At 38.7% G+C, this 17,495-nt stretch overlaps 1 pseudogene; it reads right to left on the bottom strand.

Moving 5' to 3' along the window:
• Nucleotides 1-2,678: 2,678 nt before the first annotated feature.
• LOC141498590 (ATP-dependent RNA helicase DHX15 pseudogene) lies at nucleotides 2,679-16,865 on the bottom strand (annotated as a pseudogene).
• Nucleotides 16,866-17,495: the final 630 nt, after the last annotated feature.

Below are 17,495 nucleotides of genomic sequence, written 5' to 3'. Positions count from 1 at the left end.
TGAGGAACCTCAAGAATAGAGAGAGAAAAAAAATGTACTTCAGTTTGTTCAGATTCCAATGACTCTGTCTCTGGGATGAATTGCTTTCTTTATCATAAGTCCACCAAAGAAGTTGTTTCAATATTTTTCCCATAGTTGCTATTACTAGCTGTATCTCCACTCTATTTCTCCCCAGTCTCATTTATTCTGTTCTCTCTCTCCTTTCATCCTGGCCCGGTCCAAAAATGTGTTGCATCTGAGTAACCTCTCCCTCTCTTGTATCACCTATTCTCTTACCTCCCCCCATTCCCCCTCATCCCCTCCCTTTCCTCCCATCCTTCTCCAGGGCAAGACAGATTTCCTTACCCTATTAAGTGTGTATGTCATTTCCTCCCTGAGTCATTTCTGATGAGAATGAAGGCTCACTCATTCCTGCTTGCCATCCCGCCCCCCTCCACTCCAGTGAAAAAGCTTTTTCTTGACTCTTATGTGAAATTTCTTAGCTTCTTCTTCATTTCCTTTTCCTTCCTCCCAGCACTTTCCTTTCTCACCCATGGACTCCATCTTTTTACTATATTATACCATTATATTCCTTCCTGTTCCATGTCTATATATGCTCCTTCTAACAAGCTTTTATAAATAAGAAAGTTCATATGAGTTATCAATATCTTCTTCCCATGCAGGAATACAAACAGTTCAATATCATTAAGTTCCTCATAGTTAGTCCTTCTCTTCCACCCCCTCTATGGTTCACCAGAGTCCTGTCCTTGGAGATCAAACTTTCTGTTTAGCTCTAGTTGTTTCAATAGGAAAGTTTGAAAGTCCCCTGTTTCATTGAAAGTCCATCTTTTCCCCTGAAAGAGGATGTTCAGGCTATGGAGTCTCAGTAATTGAATTGTCTGTTTCTGGCAACTTTTAGAATTTTCTCTTTGATTTGGGCATTTTGGAATTTGGCTATAATATTCCTGGAAGTTTTTCTTTTGGGATCCCTTTCAGGGGGTGACTGATGAATTCTCTCGATTTCTATTTTACCCTCAGCTTCTAGGATCTCAGGGCAATTTTGCTGTATTATTTCTTGAAAAATGAAGTCTAGGCTCTTCTCCTGGCCATGGCTTTCAGATAGTCCAATAATTTTTAAATGTAATCATTTAATGAATTAAATTTAATTATTTAACTTATTTAAATTATTTTTTCTGTTTTCAAGGTCAGTTGTTTTTCCAATGAGATATTTCACATTTTCTTCTAATTTCTGGCTATTTTGGAAGAGTTTTATTTCTTCCTGATTTCTTGCAAAGTCATCAGCTTCCTTTAGTTCCATTTTGCATTTGAAGGAGTTGTTTTCTTCAGAGAGCTTTGTTATCTCCTTTTCCAGCTGGCCAATTCTGCTTTTTAAGGCATTCTTCTCCTCATTTGCCTTTTGTTTTGCTTTTTCCATTAGGCCTAAACTGGTTTTTAACATATTATTTTCTTCAGTATTTTTTTGTATATCTTTCACCAAGCTGTTGATTTGGTTTTCATGATTTTTCTGTATCACTCTCATTTCTCCTCCCAGTTTTTTCACCATCTCCCTTAATTGCTTTTCAAAGTCTTTTTTTTTTTTGAGCTCATCCATAGTCTGAGCCCATTTTCTATTTCTCTTGGAGGTTTTGGATATGGAAGCTTTGATTTTGTCATCATCTGAGTATGTGTTTTGATCTTCTGTGGGACCAAAGTAATTCTCTATGGTCAGATTCTTCTTTATCTGTGGTTTAGTCATTTCCTCAGCCCAAGACTAATTTACAGCACTTCCAAGGCTTTGGGAGGTAATGGGGACACCCCACTGGGACCTTTATTCCTCCTTCCTTATTCTTTCTAGCCTGTCCTTTGAAATCTAGATGACCACAGCACTGCCCTCTGCCCATAAGGCAGGATGGGATCCAGCTATCTTAGTATGGACGCCCAAAGGGCAATATGTGAGTGCAGGCAAACGGCAGGGTCCTACCCCAGGAAGAGCAGAGAAATCTCTATGGACTTCCCTTATGGTCTCTGGGGGTGCAGGTTGCTTTCTTCTGATTCTCACTGCAGTTTCTGTGGCCAGGGCTCCTCACTCCATACTCATTCTGGTGGAATAGAGTTCTCTCACCACCCCTTCAAACTGTTGCCGATGATCTTTGGGCTGTGCCAGTCCTGGTGAAACACATCTTTCCTGTGGAACTTCTAAGTTGTCTTAGACTGAGAAAATGTATCACTAAGTCTTTCTGTGGGTTCTGCCCCTCTAAATTTTGTCTAGAGCCATCCTTTGTTTGCTTTTGGGGGGTTTGGGGGGGCCAGAGTTCTTGGGAAATGCTGCCTTCATGCCACCATCTTGGCTCCCTGAGAAGTATTTTTAATCATTTCTAAAAAAATACTTATAGCATTGGTATATAGATATTAAGATACATCACTAGAAATATATCTGTGCCTGTATCTATTATCAATATCTAGAACTATTTTCAATAAATTGCAAAACATTGATCGACTTTTCTAGTATTAGCTAGTCAGCAAAAAAGGGAGGCATAAATATTTAATTTATGAAATACAAATGGAATATTTATGGTAAAGAAAAAATTAAAAAGCTTTCAAATAAAGGCCTTTCTTGAACCAACATGAAGAGCACAACTTGAAGGTTACTTTATCTTTTAGAGCTATCCTCTGCATAACTTTAGTTCAAAGTATTTAATTCAGTAGTGTGAATATTCCTTGAATTAAAAGTTTGGCAATAAGGTGGTCCAACTAGTTCTTTGCTTCATACTGTGGGAAATCATTCATATCATAATATTAAGGGACAATTTTTGCCAATCACCCTGGGTTGATATCTGTACATGGTCGAATATCATTCTTTACTCTAAGGACAAATTCAATTAAGGACTCATTCTGGCTTGTAGTCCAGAAGAAATGAAGGATGAAACTGTGCTATTTGGTTGTCTTTTATAATTGAGTAATGGCTTGTTTATTCCAAATGCACAACTTGCATAAAATACCCTGTTACCCAAACTTTTCTTATATTATGTAGTACTCTCTGCTTGTGAAGTCTGTACTTATATGAGTCAAATTAAATCTGCCCAGGATTTGTGACAGCTGCTAGTGTATGTTGTCTGCAGACATCAGGGACCTGTAGTTAATGAAGTTGTCATAACACCACTGAACCAACTCACGATTTTGTTTAAAAGTGTGGTAAACGTTCAACAGTGTCAGATGATCTTCATCTATGTGAACAAACTTCATCCTGGCTGCATCTGCTGCCTTCTTGGCCTCTATGGGGTGAACCAAACATTATGGAACTGGACCTCATTAGAATGCCTAAAGTCCCAACTTGCCACGGTCATTCTCTCAAGTTGTGGATTCAAAAGAAATTCTGCTAACATGCATTTCTATTCAGTCAAGTCTCTATCATTATTTAAAACAGCAAGATAATTCAAAAGCTAAAGGGCTTGCTAGTGGATCCACAAAATCAGTCTTTCATACCAAGTTATTTCAACTGTGACTCCACTGACACCAAATTAGATCTCAAAAATTCAGACTATCATCCTGCATTTTAGTTTTATAGGCTTTATCTGCATAAAGCCTGAAACATTTTTGAGATCATGTAGGACCAGTTCAACCAGCTCAATTAGCTCTTTCCAAGCTTTGCTGATTGCTGCCACCAAAAGAGATTCCATTCAAATTAGAGGATTATATACCTTTTGTTTTGCAAATACAGCATCAATGATAAACTAAACACCAACTATTGTTAGGGATATCAGTCCTCCAATTGTCCCATTTAGTTTGCTGGAGGGAGAGGTTCAAAAATTCCTTTCTTACTGAGGTTGAAATGTAGAATCAGAGGAATCATTTTTATGTCACCAGCCTCTGGACCTAAATCAACAACTTCACATTTTATTCTATTACAAGTTTCATCAATTTCCACTTGTCCATTAAGAAAAGATTTTCTTCTTTCTCTTCACACATGTGAATTTGTATCATAGTCCAAATTGTTGCCTTAAAGTAATCTCTCTTTGGTTCTAAATTATAAAAAAATTTCAATATGGTATATGTGGGTCAATATGAGCCAGGAATAGTTATCAAGATAAATCTAAAACTCTTCCTTCTATCTACTTAGTATTCATAACAATTATCTTTAAATCTGATTTTTTCCCCTCACAACATTCTTCAGAAATCCCATTAGAATAACTCTAGTCAAAATTCTTTCATAAGCTTCATTAAGCGGCACTCTAGGGGCAGCTAGGTGGTGCAGTGGATAGAACACTGGGCCTGGAGTCAGGAGAACCTGAGTTCAAATCCAGCCTCAGACACTTAATAATTACCTAGCTGTGGGGCCTTGGCCAAGCCATTTAATCCCTGTTTGTCTTGCAAAAAAAAAAAAACACCCTAAAAAAAAAAAGAATTGTACTCTAGAAGGGAATTATTTATAACTTCTTGAAATATTTGTCAGATACCTGAAAATAATTTCTATACTACTGCAATCTTCATATTTAATGGAGTATCCAACTTCCTGGCCCAATATCACATCCGCATCTGAGCCACACTCAATATAACAGTTCTCCTGACCTGCAGGCAAGCTACTCCTCACTCCTGGTAAAGTCCATGGAGAAACAGGTTAGGATTTATTGGATTGTCTCATTTTGTTGGTAAATATCACATGCTGGTACTTGTCCAAGGTTGGTTGTATGCCATTATGCCTCACTGCTACTGGAGAAAGCAAAAGCAATTTAAGACCAAGAGACTTCCACAGCAACCATCTCCAATAGTCCTGTGTCCTATCAATCAGGCCATGGGATGAATTGGTTCTGGTAAAGGCAAGTGCCACCAAATAATTGGTTGGTTGGTATGATTCTCTTTGATGCCAAAGGACTACTACTACTACTACTACTACTACTACTACTACTACTACTACTACTGGTAGTAGTAGTAGATTGTACTCAACCCACCACTGGGGGATCTGTTGTTTTACCAGAACTGAACTCAACAGCTAGTGTAAAGGACTGATGCCTAACTATAATAAATCGAAACCTTTCTTCCCCAAAAGGGAGATGAAGCTGCTTCTTTAAAATGTAATAGTAATTAGGAGTATGGGGGTAGATTAGTGAATAGATTAATATACAGTGGAAATGATATGTATCTTGCATGTTCTGTGTGTGTTAAATAAGCAGAATTTGTTGAGTGTTGAGTGTGTGGAATGTGATGTTAATAGCATGACTAATAAGTATACCATGAGTAGAGATGTACAAATTCTTTTTCTTTTCTCTTTTTTTCTCTTTTTTTATCTTTCCTGTCACATTTTCTGTAATGATCTTTGGAACAAACTTCATGATCCAGGGGTCATTCTCCCCATCAAGGAGTACAGATTTTATATACCAGATAAAGGCCCAGTGGAGTGGAAGAAGGACCTTTGCTGAACTTCCATATCTCATATTTTATTGGAGCAGGGTGTCTCATCAGAGCAGTTTCATTGGGGAATGATGGATGAACCAAGAGCTAGGAAAAATGAATGTTGGAACCCTTCAGAAAAGTCATTCATGCTATTGCCAAACTACATATTGACTCAAATCTCAGACAGGCACTGAAGTTGGGACAAGGTTCTTATGTGGACATTGACATAAGTGCTTGTATTTTCTTTAAATGTGACAGCCTCCATTGGAAAAAAAAAATGTTCACTGGCTTGCATGTTAACCAGGAAGGAAAACACAAAACAATCCCCCCCCCCAAAAAAAAAGCTTGCAAACATAGGCAAATGGACCTTGCTCAAATGAGTACTTGGGAACTAGAGGCCATACTATTTGCTCGAAGAGTGAAGTAAGAAATCAGTCAGTAGAAAATTAAGAAGAGACTAGGGAGGAAAGAAGATGGGAGCACTGATTGCAGATAGTTTTCTCAAGGAGTTGGATAGCACATGATACTATTGAATTTAATGGGAGCACTTGTGCATGTAGAGAGATTTTCATGGCAAGGAGAGGAGCTATGGCTTCTCATGAGACAGGAGTGAAGGAGAAGGTATATGAATAATGTAAGATGAAAAAAAAAGGCAGAAGAGGAAGCTGTCAGAAAATGGCCTTGAGTTCTTCAGTGAAATATGAGGCAAGGTTCTCTTCTGGGAGATATGGGAAAGGGTAGCCATGGGAGACCTTTGAGGTCTCTTTCTGCTCTAGAGTGATGTTCTATTCGCTTGGGTTCAGAGAGCAGGCCTAGGAGCAATGGCAAGAAGTAATTAAGGACCTTATTTAGGTTCAATATGAGGAAACATTTCCTTACGCTGAGCTGTCCCAAAGTGGGATGAACTGTCTTCAGGGTGAATGTGCTCCTACTCTCTGAAAGTCTTCACCCTTCAGTTGCTGGGGATAAGTGTTATGGGGAACGTTGTAGAGATGATTCCCGCTTAGATTCCATTGAACTATCTGAAGTCCATCCTAACTCGGAGCTTCTAGAATTTTAAGATCAATTAATCAGTTAACAGACACTTATTAAGTGTTTACTAGTTGATTGAATACTGGGGATACACAGACAGATGGGAAACAATCTCCGTTATCCAGATTTTACTCTAAGGAAGCTGCACTACAGCTGCATACTAACAGCAATGATCATCTGACTTCTATATAATTTGTATATTTCTATGTAACTAAATTTATTATTATTGGTATTTTTCTGGGAGATATGACCGGGTCTCTAGGCAATCCTTGAGCAGGTCTCATTGTGCTCCCAGGCACACCCCCTTCTGTCCAAATAAGACGGACTTGATAACAGGAATCCAAAGTTATTTTAGGGGCCATGGGTCCATTAATCAATTAATGAATTCATCAAGTTGCTGATTTGTTTACTGTTAAATAGAGCTAAAAAGGGGCCTTAATAATTAGCTAGAGCAATGTTCTTCTGATACAGAAACAGATGCTGAGACCCAGAGTGATCAGGTAGCATTCTCAACAATAGCATCAAGTATAGGTATTTGAGCCCAGGTCTGAAGTCCCTTTCATTGTGGTATGGTATTCACTAAGAGAAGTAGAAATATATTGGGGAACAGTGGAAGGATGTGGATGGATAGATTCCATAATGGGACCAGACTATAGAACTCCTTGAATACCAGGCTAAGGAGTTTGGATTTGATATAATATATGATAAGAAATCATGATAAATTAGCGGAAAGGACCTTGAGTCAAAAGGCCTGAGTCCAAGTTTTGACTCTGCGACAATTGAGCTTTGTGACCATGGACAAGTCATTTCAGTATTTTGAGTCTCTATTTTTTCATCTGGTCATTAGGGATAATTATATGGTTGTGATGATGAAAGTGCTTTGCAAACATGAAAGGAATTAATTAAGAAATTAAGAGTTTTAAGAAGGGAGATTTGCCCAATAGATTTTTCCAAGCATAGAAAAGAGTAGAGAGAGAATTAGGAGAGAAAAATTAGAAGTCTGCTGAAACAATCCAATGAGGAAGACTTGGAGGAATGAGTGGGAATAGAGAAGAAAAACTGAGTGGGAGAGACATTTTGAATAGTAAGTTAGCAATTTGTAATGATTGATTGGTTATGGGGTACTAACCACCCCATGGTGTACTTGGAAAGGGGAGGAGGGAGTATGCATGTGGACTTTGTAGATAATATAAGTGATTACTTATAGTTCTATGATGCCTAAAGGTAGGGTATAAATTTAAATTTCAGTTCTATCAATTAATTATCTCTGAGACCATAATCAATTTCCTTCACTTCTCTGAGTCTCAGTTTGCTCATCTTGTAAAATGAGTTGATTAGATTAGATAATCTCTAAGGTTTCTTTCAGTTCTAAATATGATATGCTAACTCTTAAGCTATCAACCCTTCCTTGGTTTGACTTTTAGGGATCATCATTAGGTACACACCCTCTGCTATCAGTGGGTTGGAGCTGTTTGCCTGATAGATTGGAGCATGCTGGAAGGACAGAATTTAACTTAAGCCAATTGCAGTTTCTTCATTGGTGAATTGGTCAGAAGGCACTGCTTCTGGGCCTGGCAGAAAGAAGGCCTTTCCCCTTTGCCTGGATGGCAAGTTGGAACCCTCCTGTCTCTCTCATGTTTATGCATTGTCCTCAGGCACTCCAAGGCAATTGGGATTGTTATATCATCTCATAAATTGAAAAACTCAGATGATATATTTTATTTATTTATCACTGTTACCCAGAAGACAAGCCTAAGTCTCAGAGATTGCAACAAATAAATAGAAAAAAATGATGAACAACTCAGACCTCTCCTATTAAATAAATACTTCCTCAAGGAGATTACTGTTTGATGAACATTAGATGAAAGATTTGTACTCCTCAGAGACAAGGTCATGGGATTCAGAGATCATAGATTTTAATTGCCCCCCCCCCATTTTACATTGAGGCCAAGAGAAGGAAGTGCCTTGCCCAAGGTCACATACAGGATCCTAAATTTAGTGCTAAAAGAGATCTCGGAGAACATTTAGTTATTTTTCAGGAAAGGAAACTGAGGCCCAAGAGCAGAGAATTTCCAAAATATGCACATTTTCTTAAATAGTAATGTACAGCCTTCATTTGACTTTTTAAAAATATCACCCTTTCCTGGAGACCCTACAAGAATGGGCTGCCCCTTAGGGGTGGCTAGGTGGCATAGTGGATAAAGCACCGGCCCTGGAGTCAGGAGTACCTGGGTTCAAATTCTGTCTCAGACACTTAATAATTACCTAGCTGTGTGGCCTTGGGCAAGCCACTTAGCCCCATTTGCCTTGCAAAAACATAAAAAAAAAGAGTGGGCTGCCCTTATCCTCACTACTAAGCTATGTGGATAAGAAGATTCTTTAGAATTTCCACTTTTGGACACTAGTTTGAAAAATCATGTCTCCTTATGTTCCAGGCAGTGCCATAGAGTCAAGAGAGTTGGGATATGCAATGAGGGGGCAGCAGATGAAGCAGAGCTGAGCATCACCTCTGATTGTGAAGCCTATCACCTAGCACATACCAGGTATATAAGGTCAACTCTTCACAGAGATGAAACTCAGCTCTAACTCATCTGCTGCCCCCTTCCCACCTGACTCTATACCCAACAAGAAGTCTGCTGATTAGAAGGGATTGATGCATCTTGGGAGACCTGTTCAAGTCTACCATTGGAAGGTTGCATCTAAGATTCAAACAGGGGCTCCTCTAACTTCAAATCAAGGGTTCTTTTCACTGTGTCACAGAGGTAATTTTAAACATCTAATTGTTTCTTTTGGGGGGAGACATTAATATTTCTACACTAGTCTTTGTCAGGTAAATGGAATTCAGAGCTGGTATGCACATGTGGCTCAACCCCACTGTGCTGTAGAATTGCCTCCACCCTGGGTGGAACTTTCTCTCCTCTAGCTATACATTCACAAACAACTGAGTTGTACATTCATCTCTTCAACAAATGTTGAAGGGTAGTTTCCAGGATGATGGAGTAAAAGCAGGGACTTATCTAAGCTCTCCCCAAAACCACTCCAAAGACCTTTAAATACTAACTCTAACCAAATTCTAGAGTGACAGAAAGACTGAGTGAAACAATTTTCTAGCCCAAGACAATTTGGAAGATTGACAGGAAAGGATTGTTGCACCAGGGTGAGAGAGGAATGGGGACGGGCCTCAGCAATCAGAAACAGAGCGTAGGATAACTGGGTCAGTGGCAGCAGTGATGTTTTCCAGACTTATCAGCCCAGAGATTTCCATTGACAACTTGGAAAGTTGGTAGGAAAAGTCTGTCTCACCAAGGTAAGAATGGAGCACAGTCCAGTGAAGGCCTCAGCAATAAAAACATGGGCCCAGTAGACCAGGAGCAGTCCTTCAAAGACACTAAATCAGCAGTGGCAGCAGGTGCTTCCAGAGCTCTTAGACTACAAACCAAAAAAGTCAGAAGGAGATTACAGGGGTCTCATTGAGGCAGGACTCTGTTGCTTTGCCCGTACTTGGATCTGTGTCAAAGATCTTAGCAACAGTCCCAGAAAAAGGAGGGGCACAACAGAGTTTGCTGCCATAGAAGAGTGGGGACCCTCCTAACAGTTCCAGGGAAGAAAGGAGCACTTGTGATCACCCATAGACTACTCTGCAGGCCAGGAGAGTAGCAAAAACCTCTCCTTAGATCATACCACCTTGAAAGAAATGAAAACTTGCAGGTCCCTAGAAATATCTCTGAAAACAACTGCACAAAACCCCAGAAGCTTAGGACAGTGTGCCTTCTACCCTGGAAGTAGAGCCCTACCTTAAGAAAGAGTTAAAACCAAGTTGTACACTGGGGAAATGAACAAACAACAGAAGGAAAAAAAAATCTGACCATCATAAGCAATTGCTATTGTGATAAGGAAAATCAAAACATAAACTCAGAAGGTGATAATAAAATCAAAATTCCTACATCCAAAATCTCCAAGAAAAATATGAAACAGTCTCAGGCCATGGAAGAGCTCAAAGAGAACTCTGAAAGTCAAGTACGGAAGGTAGAGGAAAAATTGGTAAGAGAAATGAGAGCAATGCAGGAAAATCATGAAAACAAGTCAGCAACTTGGTGGAGAAAAAAATACTGATGAAAATAACATCTTAAAAATCAGACTGGGCCAAAGGGAAAAAGAGATAAATGTTAAGCATCAGAGGAGATGCTTTAAAAAATCTTGGCAACTACCCCTCTGGAAACCTCTTTCGATAATAATGATGAATCTTCCATTGGTAAGTTTTTACTTTTCTTACAATAATTCTGTGAAGTGAATAGAACAAGGATTATTATTCCCATCTTATATGTGGGAAACTACAGCACAGAATAGGGGCTAACTTGTCTACAGAGAAATGAATAGTGCTATAATCATTATTTCCCCTCTTCCTCCCACTCCCCCAACCCCCAACCCCCATTGCCATTTCATAGATCAGTAAACAATTTAAGGGAAGTTAGGTGATTTGTCCTTAGTCATATAGCTAAGGCATCGAACTGGAACTTGGCCTCCATTTCCTTACTCCGGATGCACTCTTGCCATTCCAACTCTATTGCCAGGTGTCTTCTGGAATGAAGCACGATGTTCTTTGGGAACTTCTTTGTACTCATTTATCTTTCCAAGTACTAGATATATCCCTGTTTGAGGAACCTTTGAAAACACTGTCCCACAAAAACTCTATGACAAGTAGTCCCCAGGGCTAGCAAGGCAAGCTAAAGCATTCCTTATGGAGTTTCCTCACCAAGGTTCAAGAGAAGCAGTAGCATCTTGCTGGAGCAGCTTGGCATTGAAGGAACAAAGAATGAATTCTCAGGTATAATACTATCTGCTTGTTGTCTAAACACTCTACAAATTCCTGGGCAGCTGACCTCTCTACTGCATTTGCAGACTACTGGTCAGTCCCTTCATGACCTGTCCATCCCCAGATACCCAGAATTAACCCATGTATCAGTCATTGAACCAATGTGAATCAATCAGTCAGCCACAAGGATTTATGAAAGGTTCACAGTGCTGCAGATACTGTGTTGATCTTTGGAGAAAAAGTCAAAATAGTTTCTACCTTGATGGAACTTACATTCTTATGAGTAAGTATACAAGACAAGCACATACCAGATAGAACTTAGCCTCAGAGGTGATAATACAGAAGTTGGGAGGTGGAAAGCAGGAAAAATCTGGAGGAGCTGGCACTACAGCTAAATCAAAAAGGAATTCAGAAATTCTAAAACAAAGAGATTAGGAGGGTGGGCATTTTAGGCATGGGGGATAGCTAATATATAAAGGCACAGAGATGGAAAATGGAGTACCATGTAGATCATTGTAGCTGGACCACAGACTGATAGAAAGTAATGTGTTAAAAAATTAGAAAGATAGAAAAGAGTCGGATTGGAAAGAGACAGATTGTAATGAAAAATGGAGTAGCTTATATTAGGCTCTAGAGGTAATAGGGAGCCATTGACACTTTATTGAGTTGGAAGACAGTAAGACTGGTCAGATTGAGGCTTTAGGAAAACCACTATGGTAGCTTAACGGTGGATAACTTGGAATGGAACGAATTGAGATAGGAATATCAAGTAGGAAGCTATTATTGGAATGAGCAATGAAGAGAACCTGGAATTTGGGAATGACCATATATAAATATTTAAATATATATTCGTACTTACATACATAATACACACACATATATGAAGAAATAAATTATAAGACTTGGAAATTTATTGGATGAGAGTGGGTAAGAGAAAGCAAACAGAGTCAAGGATGGCAATAGTTGTGTGCCTTGATAAAGGTGCTCTTGACAGAAGGAAAAAGTTAAAGGGATAAGTTTGGGGAGAAAAATTATGAGTTCTATTTTGGGTCTGTTGGATTTGAAATGTCCCTAGAAAATTCAGTTTGAAATATTCAAGACAGAGTTGGCAAGGTGGAATAGAATCTCAGGAGAGAAATCAGTGCAGGATGCATAGAGATCTGGGAATCACCTATATGGAATTGATAATTGAACCCATGGGAGTTAATGAGACTATCAAGGGAGAATATAGAGAGAAAATAGATGCGATTTATCCCTTGGAGGACACCTACAGTTAGTGACTGGGACATGATTGAAAAGCCAAAGCTGTAGCAGGACAGGTAGGAAAAGAACCACAGAAGAATAGAGTCATGAAAACCCAGAGAGAAGAAAATATCCAGGAGTAAAAAGAGAGACAATAGAATAATAAACTATGCAAGATGGAAGAGGATCAAGAAGGGTCATTTGATTGGACAGTGAAGAAATCACTGGTAAATTTGGAGTTTCAGTTGCATAATGATGTCAAACTATGGAGAGTTGTAAGGAAAGATGAGGAGAAAATGTAAAGGCATTGAGCATTAAAGGTTTTTTCAAGTTTAGCTGAGAAGGGAAAGAAAATTTCTAGGATAGTTGCTGTCAGGTATGGTAGAATCTTTTTTTGTTTGTTTTGTTTTTACAAGGTAATGGGAGGACCAATAAATGACACAGCTAGGTAATTAAGTGTCTGAGGACATATTTGAACTCAGGTCCTCCTGACTCCAGGGCTGGTGCTCTATCCACTGCACCACCTAGCTGCCCCAGGAATGGTAGAATCTAGTGCAAAATGCTCATCTGTGCCTAGTTTTTGTCATACCATATTACAGTTTTCCCAGCAGTTTTTATCAAAGAGTGAGTTCTTATCCCAGAAGATGGAATCTTTGTGTTTATCAAATAGCAGCTTACTATAGTAATTTACTACTGTTCCTTTTGCGCCTAGTCTATTCCACTAATCCACCACCCTATTTCTTAGTCAGTACCAAACAATTTTGATGACTTATGCTTTATAATATAATTTTAGATCTGGTATGACTAATTCCTTTGCACATTTTTCATTTAATTCCCTTGATATTCTTGACCTTTAATTCCTCCATATGAATTTAGTTACTATTTTTTCAAGCTCAATAAAGTAATTTTTTTGGAAATTTGATTGATATGACACTGAATAAGTAATTTAATTTAGGTAAAACTTTCACTTTTATCATATTGGCTTGGCCAACCCATGAGCAATTGATATTTTCCCAATCATTAAAATCTGATTTTATTTATGTGAATAGTGTTTTATAGTTGTTTTCATATAGTTACTGAATTTGTCATGGCAGGATAGACTCCTGAGTATTTTATGTTGTCTACCATTACTTTGAATGGAATTTCTCTTTCCATCTCTTACTGCTCTGACTTGCTAGTAATATACAAATGCTGATGATTTTTATGGATTTATTTTATATCCTGCAAATTTGCTAAAGTTGCTAATTGTTTCAAGTAGTTTTTAAGATGATTTATAATTTCAGATAGATCCTGCTTATTAATTTAAGGAGTACTTCATTTATACCTATGCTCTCTCGTGTTTTTAATAAGAATGGGGGCTGTATTTTGTCAAGTTTTCTCAGCATCTATTGAGGTAATCATATGATTTCTGTTAGGGTTGTTATTGATATGGTCAATTATGCTGGTGCTTTTCCAAATATTGAACCAACCCTGCATTCCTGGGATAAATCCTACTTGGTCATAATGTATTATCCTAGTGATAAATTGCTATAATCACTCTGCCATTATCTTATTTAAAATTTTGCAATCATATTCATTAGGGAAATTAGTCTATAATTTTCTTTTCTCTGTTATGACTTGTCCTGGTTTAGGTATCAGCACAAAATTGGTCTCATAAAAGGAATTTGGCAGTACTTCCTCAACTCTTTTTTCCAATAGTTTATATAGTATTGTAATTAATTTTTCCTTGAATTGTTCTTAGAATTCACTTACAAATCCATTTGGCCCTGAAGATTTTTTTCTTAGTGAGCTCGTTAATGAGCTCATTTCTTGTTTTTTGAGATGGAGTTAAGTATTTAATTTTCTCTTCTTTTAAGCTGGGCAGTTTATGTTTTTGTAAATATTCATCCATTTCACTTAAACTTTCAAATTTATTTATTTAGAGTTGGGCAAAATAGCTCTGAATTCTTACTTTAATTTCCAACTCATTGGTGATGAATTCTTCTCTTTTCATTTTCTTTTCTTAGTCAAATTAATCAAAGGTTTATCTATTTTATTTTTTTCATAACATCATCTCTTAGTTTTATTTATTAGCTCAATAGTTTTTCTTTCAATTTTATCAATCTTTACTTTGATTTTCAGAATTTCTAATTTGGTATTTAATTGAGAATTTTTAAGTTGTTTTCTCTCTAGTTTTTTTAGCTGCATGCCCAATTCATTGATCTACTCTTTCTATATATTATTCAGGTATGCATTTAAAGATGCAGTATTTCCCCTAATAACTACTTTGCCTATATCGATACCACAAGTATGTTGTCTCCTCATTATCATTGTCTTGGATGAAGTATTAATTATTTCTGTGATTTGTTGTTATTTAGTTTCCAATTAATTTTAGGTCTATCTCTCCATGGCCCTTTATTGCACATGAGCTTGTGTTTTGACCATCCTTATCTTCAAGTTAACTTTCTTGCCCAAGGTCACACAGCTACCTAAGTATTAAGTGCCTGAGGTCAAATTTGAACTCAGGAACTCCTGATTCCAGGTCGGTGCTCTATCCACTGTACCACACAGCTGCCCCACAATGTAACTTTCTTTTTTCATATTTTTAAAATTTTTCTTTAATTTATTTACACATTACAAAAATATTCTTGTTTAAGAGTAAGCACAATATCCCTCTCCCCACAAAAACATAAAACCTCATGAAATATAAAGTAAAAGAAAAAGAAAATATGTGTTTCAGTCTGTATTCTGATACCATCAGCTCTGTCTTGGGTGGATCGTTTTCTTTATCATAAATCTATCATAGTAGTTACTTCCATATTTTTCCACAGTTGTTGCTGATTGTAATTCCCTCCATCCATTCCTCCCCACTACCTTCTATTATATTTTCTCTCTCCTTTCACTCTGTCCCTTTTTAAAAATGTGCTGTGGGGCAGCCAAGTGGCACAGCAGACAGCACTGGCCCTGGGGCCAAGAGGTTCCAAGCCTACATCCCACCCCAGAGATTCAGCAACCACTCAGCCCCTTGGTCACAGACAGACCACTCAATCCCAGCACCTTGCAAAAAGTAAAAAAAGAAAATGTGTTATATTTGACTATCCTCTCCTAGGATCTACTCTCTCCTCTATCACACATCCCTCCTCCCCCTCCTCCTGTCCCCTTTCTCTCTTTTTTCCTTCTGGATGTCTATACCCTATTGAGTGTGTATACTGTTTCCTTTCTGAGTCATTCCTGATGAGAATGAAGGCTCCCTCATTCCCCCTCACCTTCCCTCCTTCCAATACCATTGCAAAAACTACATGAAATATCTTTTATATGAAATATCTTAGTGCAATGTAACTTTCAATGGCTATTGGTTTTCTCTGGCCTTTCTTCATGTTGAGTTTTGTTACCCAACCCAAGGTTCTTGTGTTGGAGGAGGCACTTGTGCTGTTTGCTAACTGCCCTGGGCTAGGGAAGTTAGGAATGTAGCCACTGGCTGCTTGGGTTCAATTACTGCCAAGTGAAGACTCGGACAAGCAACTGTGGAAAGAAAAATAAAGATTTATTAAAAGAAGTTACAACACATAAGAAAGCTGTAGGTAAAGAGAGACAAAGATAAAAACAGTCAAGCAGGGTTGACTGGACAAGAGAGTGAGAGATGATCAGCCCCAGCAGAGGTCTAACTCAGATTTTTATGGTCTTGCCCCTTATCCAGGGGGCAAAAGGTGAATTCCCTTCCCCCTTACTGGACCCTGAATTAGGTAGAGGGTTGAAGCCTGAGGAGATTAGGATACAAATTTTACATTAAACAATGAAACAATCATAGTCGACTTACATCTCAACAGTGGGGGTCTCCACCCAATTTAACAAGATTTAACAGCCTTTAAAATTACAAATTTTGTTTCTGATAGTTCACAATTCTCTACATCTTTCCCCTTCATCAGGAACTCCTAGGGGTTGCTTAATGGACTGATTGGTATGAGATGTCTGAGGCTTTCTCTCTCTTTGGGTTGTCTTTATTAGGGCTGTCAGCTACCCACTCCCTATAGTGGAAACACAGGCAAACCTGTCACTGGGCTAGGCTGGCCAGGCTAGAAACACCAGAGGTTCTCTCAGCATGGGGAAGACAGCTGCCCATTCCCTCATTGGAGAAGGTGGGAACACCTGGGGCTATGTCTGAGCTGTTTGTGCAGAAACACCAACAACCCTTTCTCTGGATCTACAGTCAACTTTGGGAAGTCCCAGTCACTCTGGGCTGTTGGAAAAGGTAGGAACATCTGGGGCTGTTTACTCGAGGACACCAGAACCTCTTCTCAGCTAGCAATGCCAGAGGCTTGCCATCAGGCACATTGAACAGTCTAGACCAGAGGGAGCTGAGGATCTCAGGTTAGTTCCACACCTCACCTGGTCCCTGAGCTGGATTTTGGTTTTCTGCCCTGGACTCCCCCATGCTCCCCTGTCATAGCCCTTCTGGAAGATGTTTCATTCTGATCTTTGGTGCATTCTATCACACCAAAATCTTTTAAGAGACTTGAATAGTTTTGGTTCTGAGGGAAATTCAAGAGTGCTTAACAGAAATCATGGTTTCTCTCCACCATCTTGACTGCATGAAGTTTTTGTTTTTTAGGTATGGAGGAAACCAAGGTGAGTTCAGACAGCAAGACATCAACCCACAGACTAAGAGAGGCTAGAGGGAGAGTAGGGGTGATAATAGGGACATTCTGCTAAATAAGATGGGGAGGGTAAAAGATCAAGGTGGAAGCGTTGGCCTTGTTAAGGAGGACATCATCATCTGAGTTGGATATGGTTGGAGAGGCTATCAGGGACTTGGTAGAAAAGAGAGTTCTTGGGAAATGGCCTGAGTGTTTTTCTTTCTTTTTTTAGGGTTTTTTTGAAAGGCAATGGAGTTAAGTGACTTACCCAAGGTTATACAGCTAGGTAATTATTAAATGTCTGAGGCTGGATTTGAATTCAGGTTCTCCTGGGTGCTCTATTCACTGCACCACCTAGCTGCCCCTGCCTGAATATTTTTCAGTGAAGTATGAGGGAAGGTTGTCAACTAAGAGAATAGGAGAGTGAT

The sequence above is a fragment of the Macrotis lagotis genome, chromosome X (genome assembly GCF_037893015.1).
Source record: "Macrotis lagotis isolate mMagLag1 chromosome X, bilby.v1.9.chrom.fasta, whole genome shotgun sequence".
Taxonomy (NCBI): domain Eukaryota; kingdom Metazoa; phylum Chordata; class Mammalia; order Peramelemorphia; family Peramelidae; genus Macrotis; species Macrotis lagotis.
The sequence above is the reverse complement of the archived record's forward strand: the minus strand, read 5'-3'. Positions and strand labels throughout refer to the sequence as shown.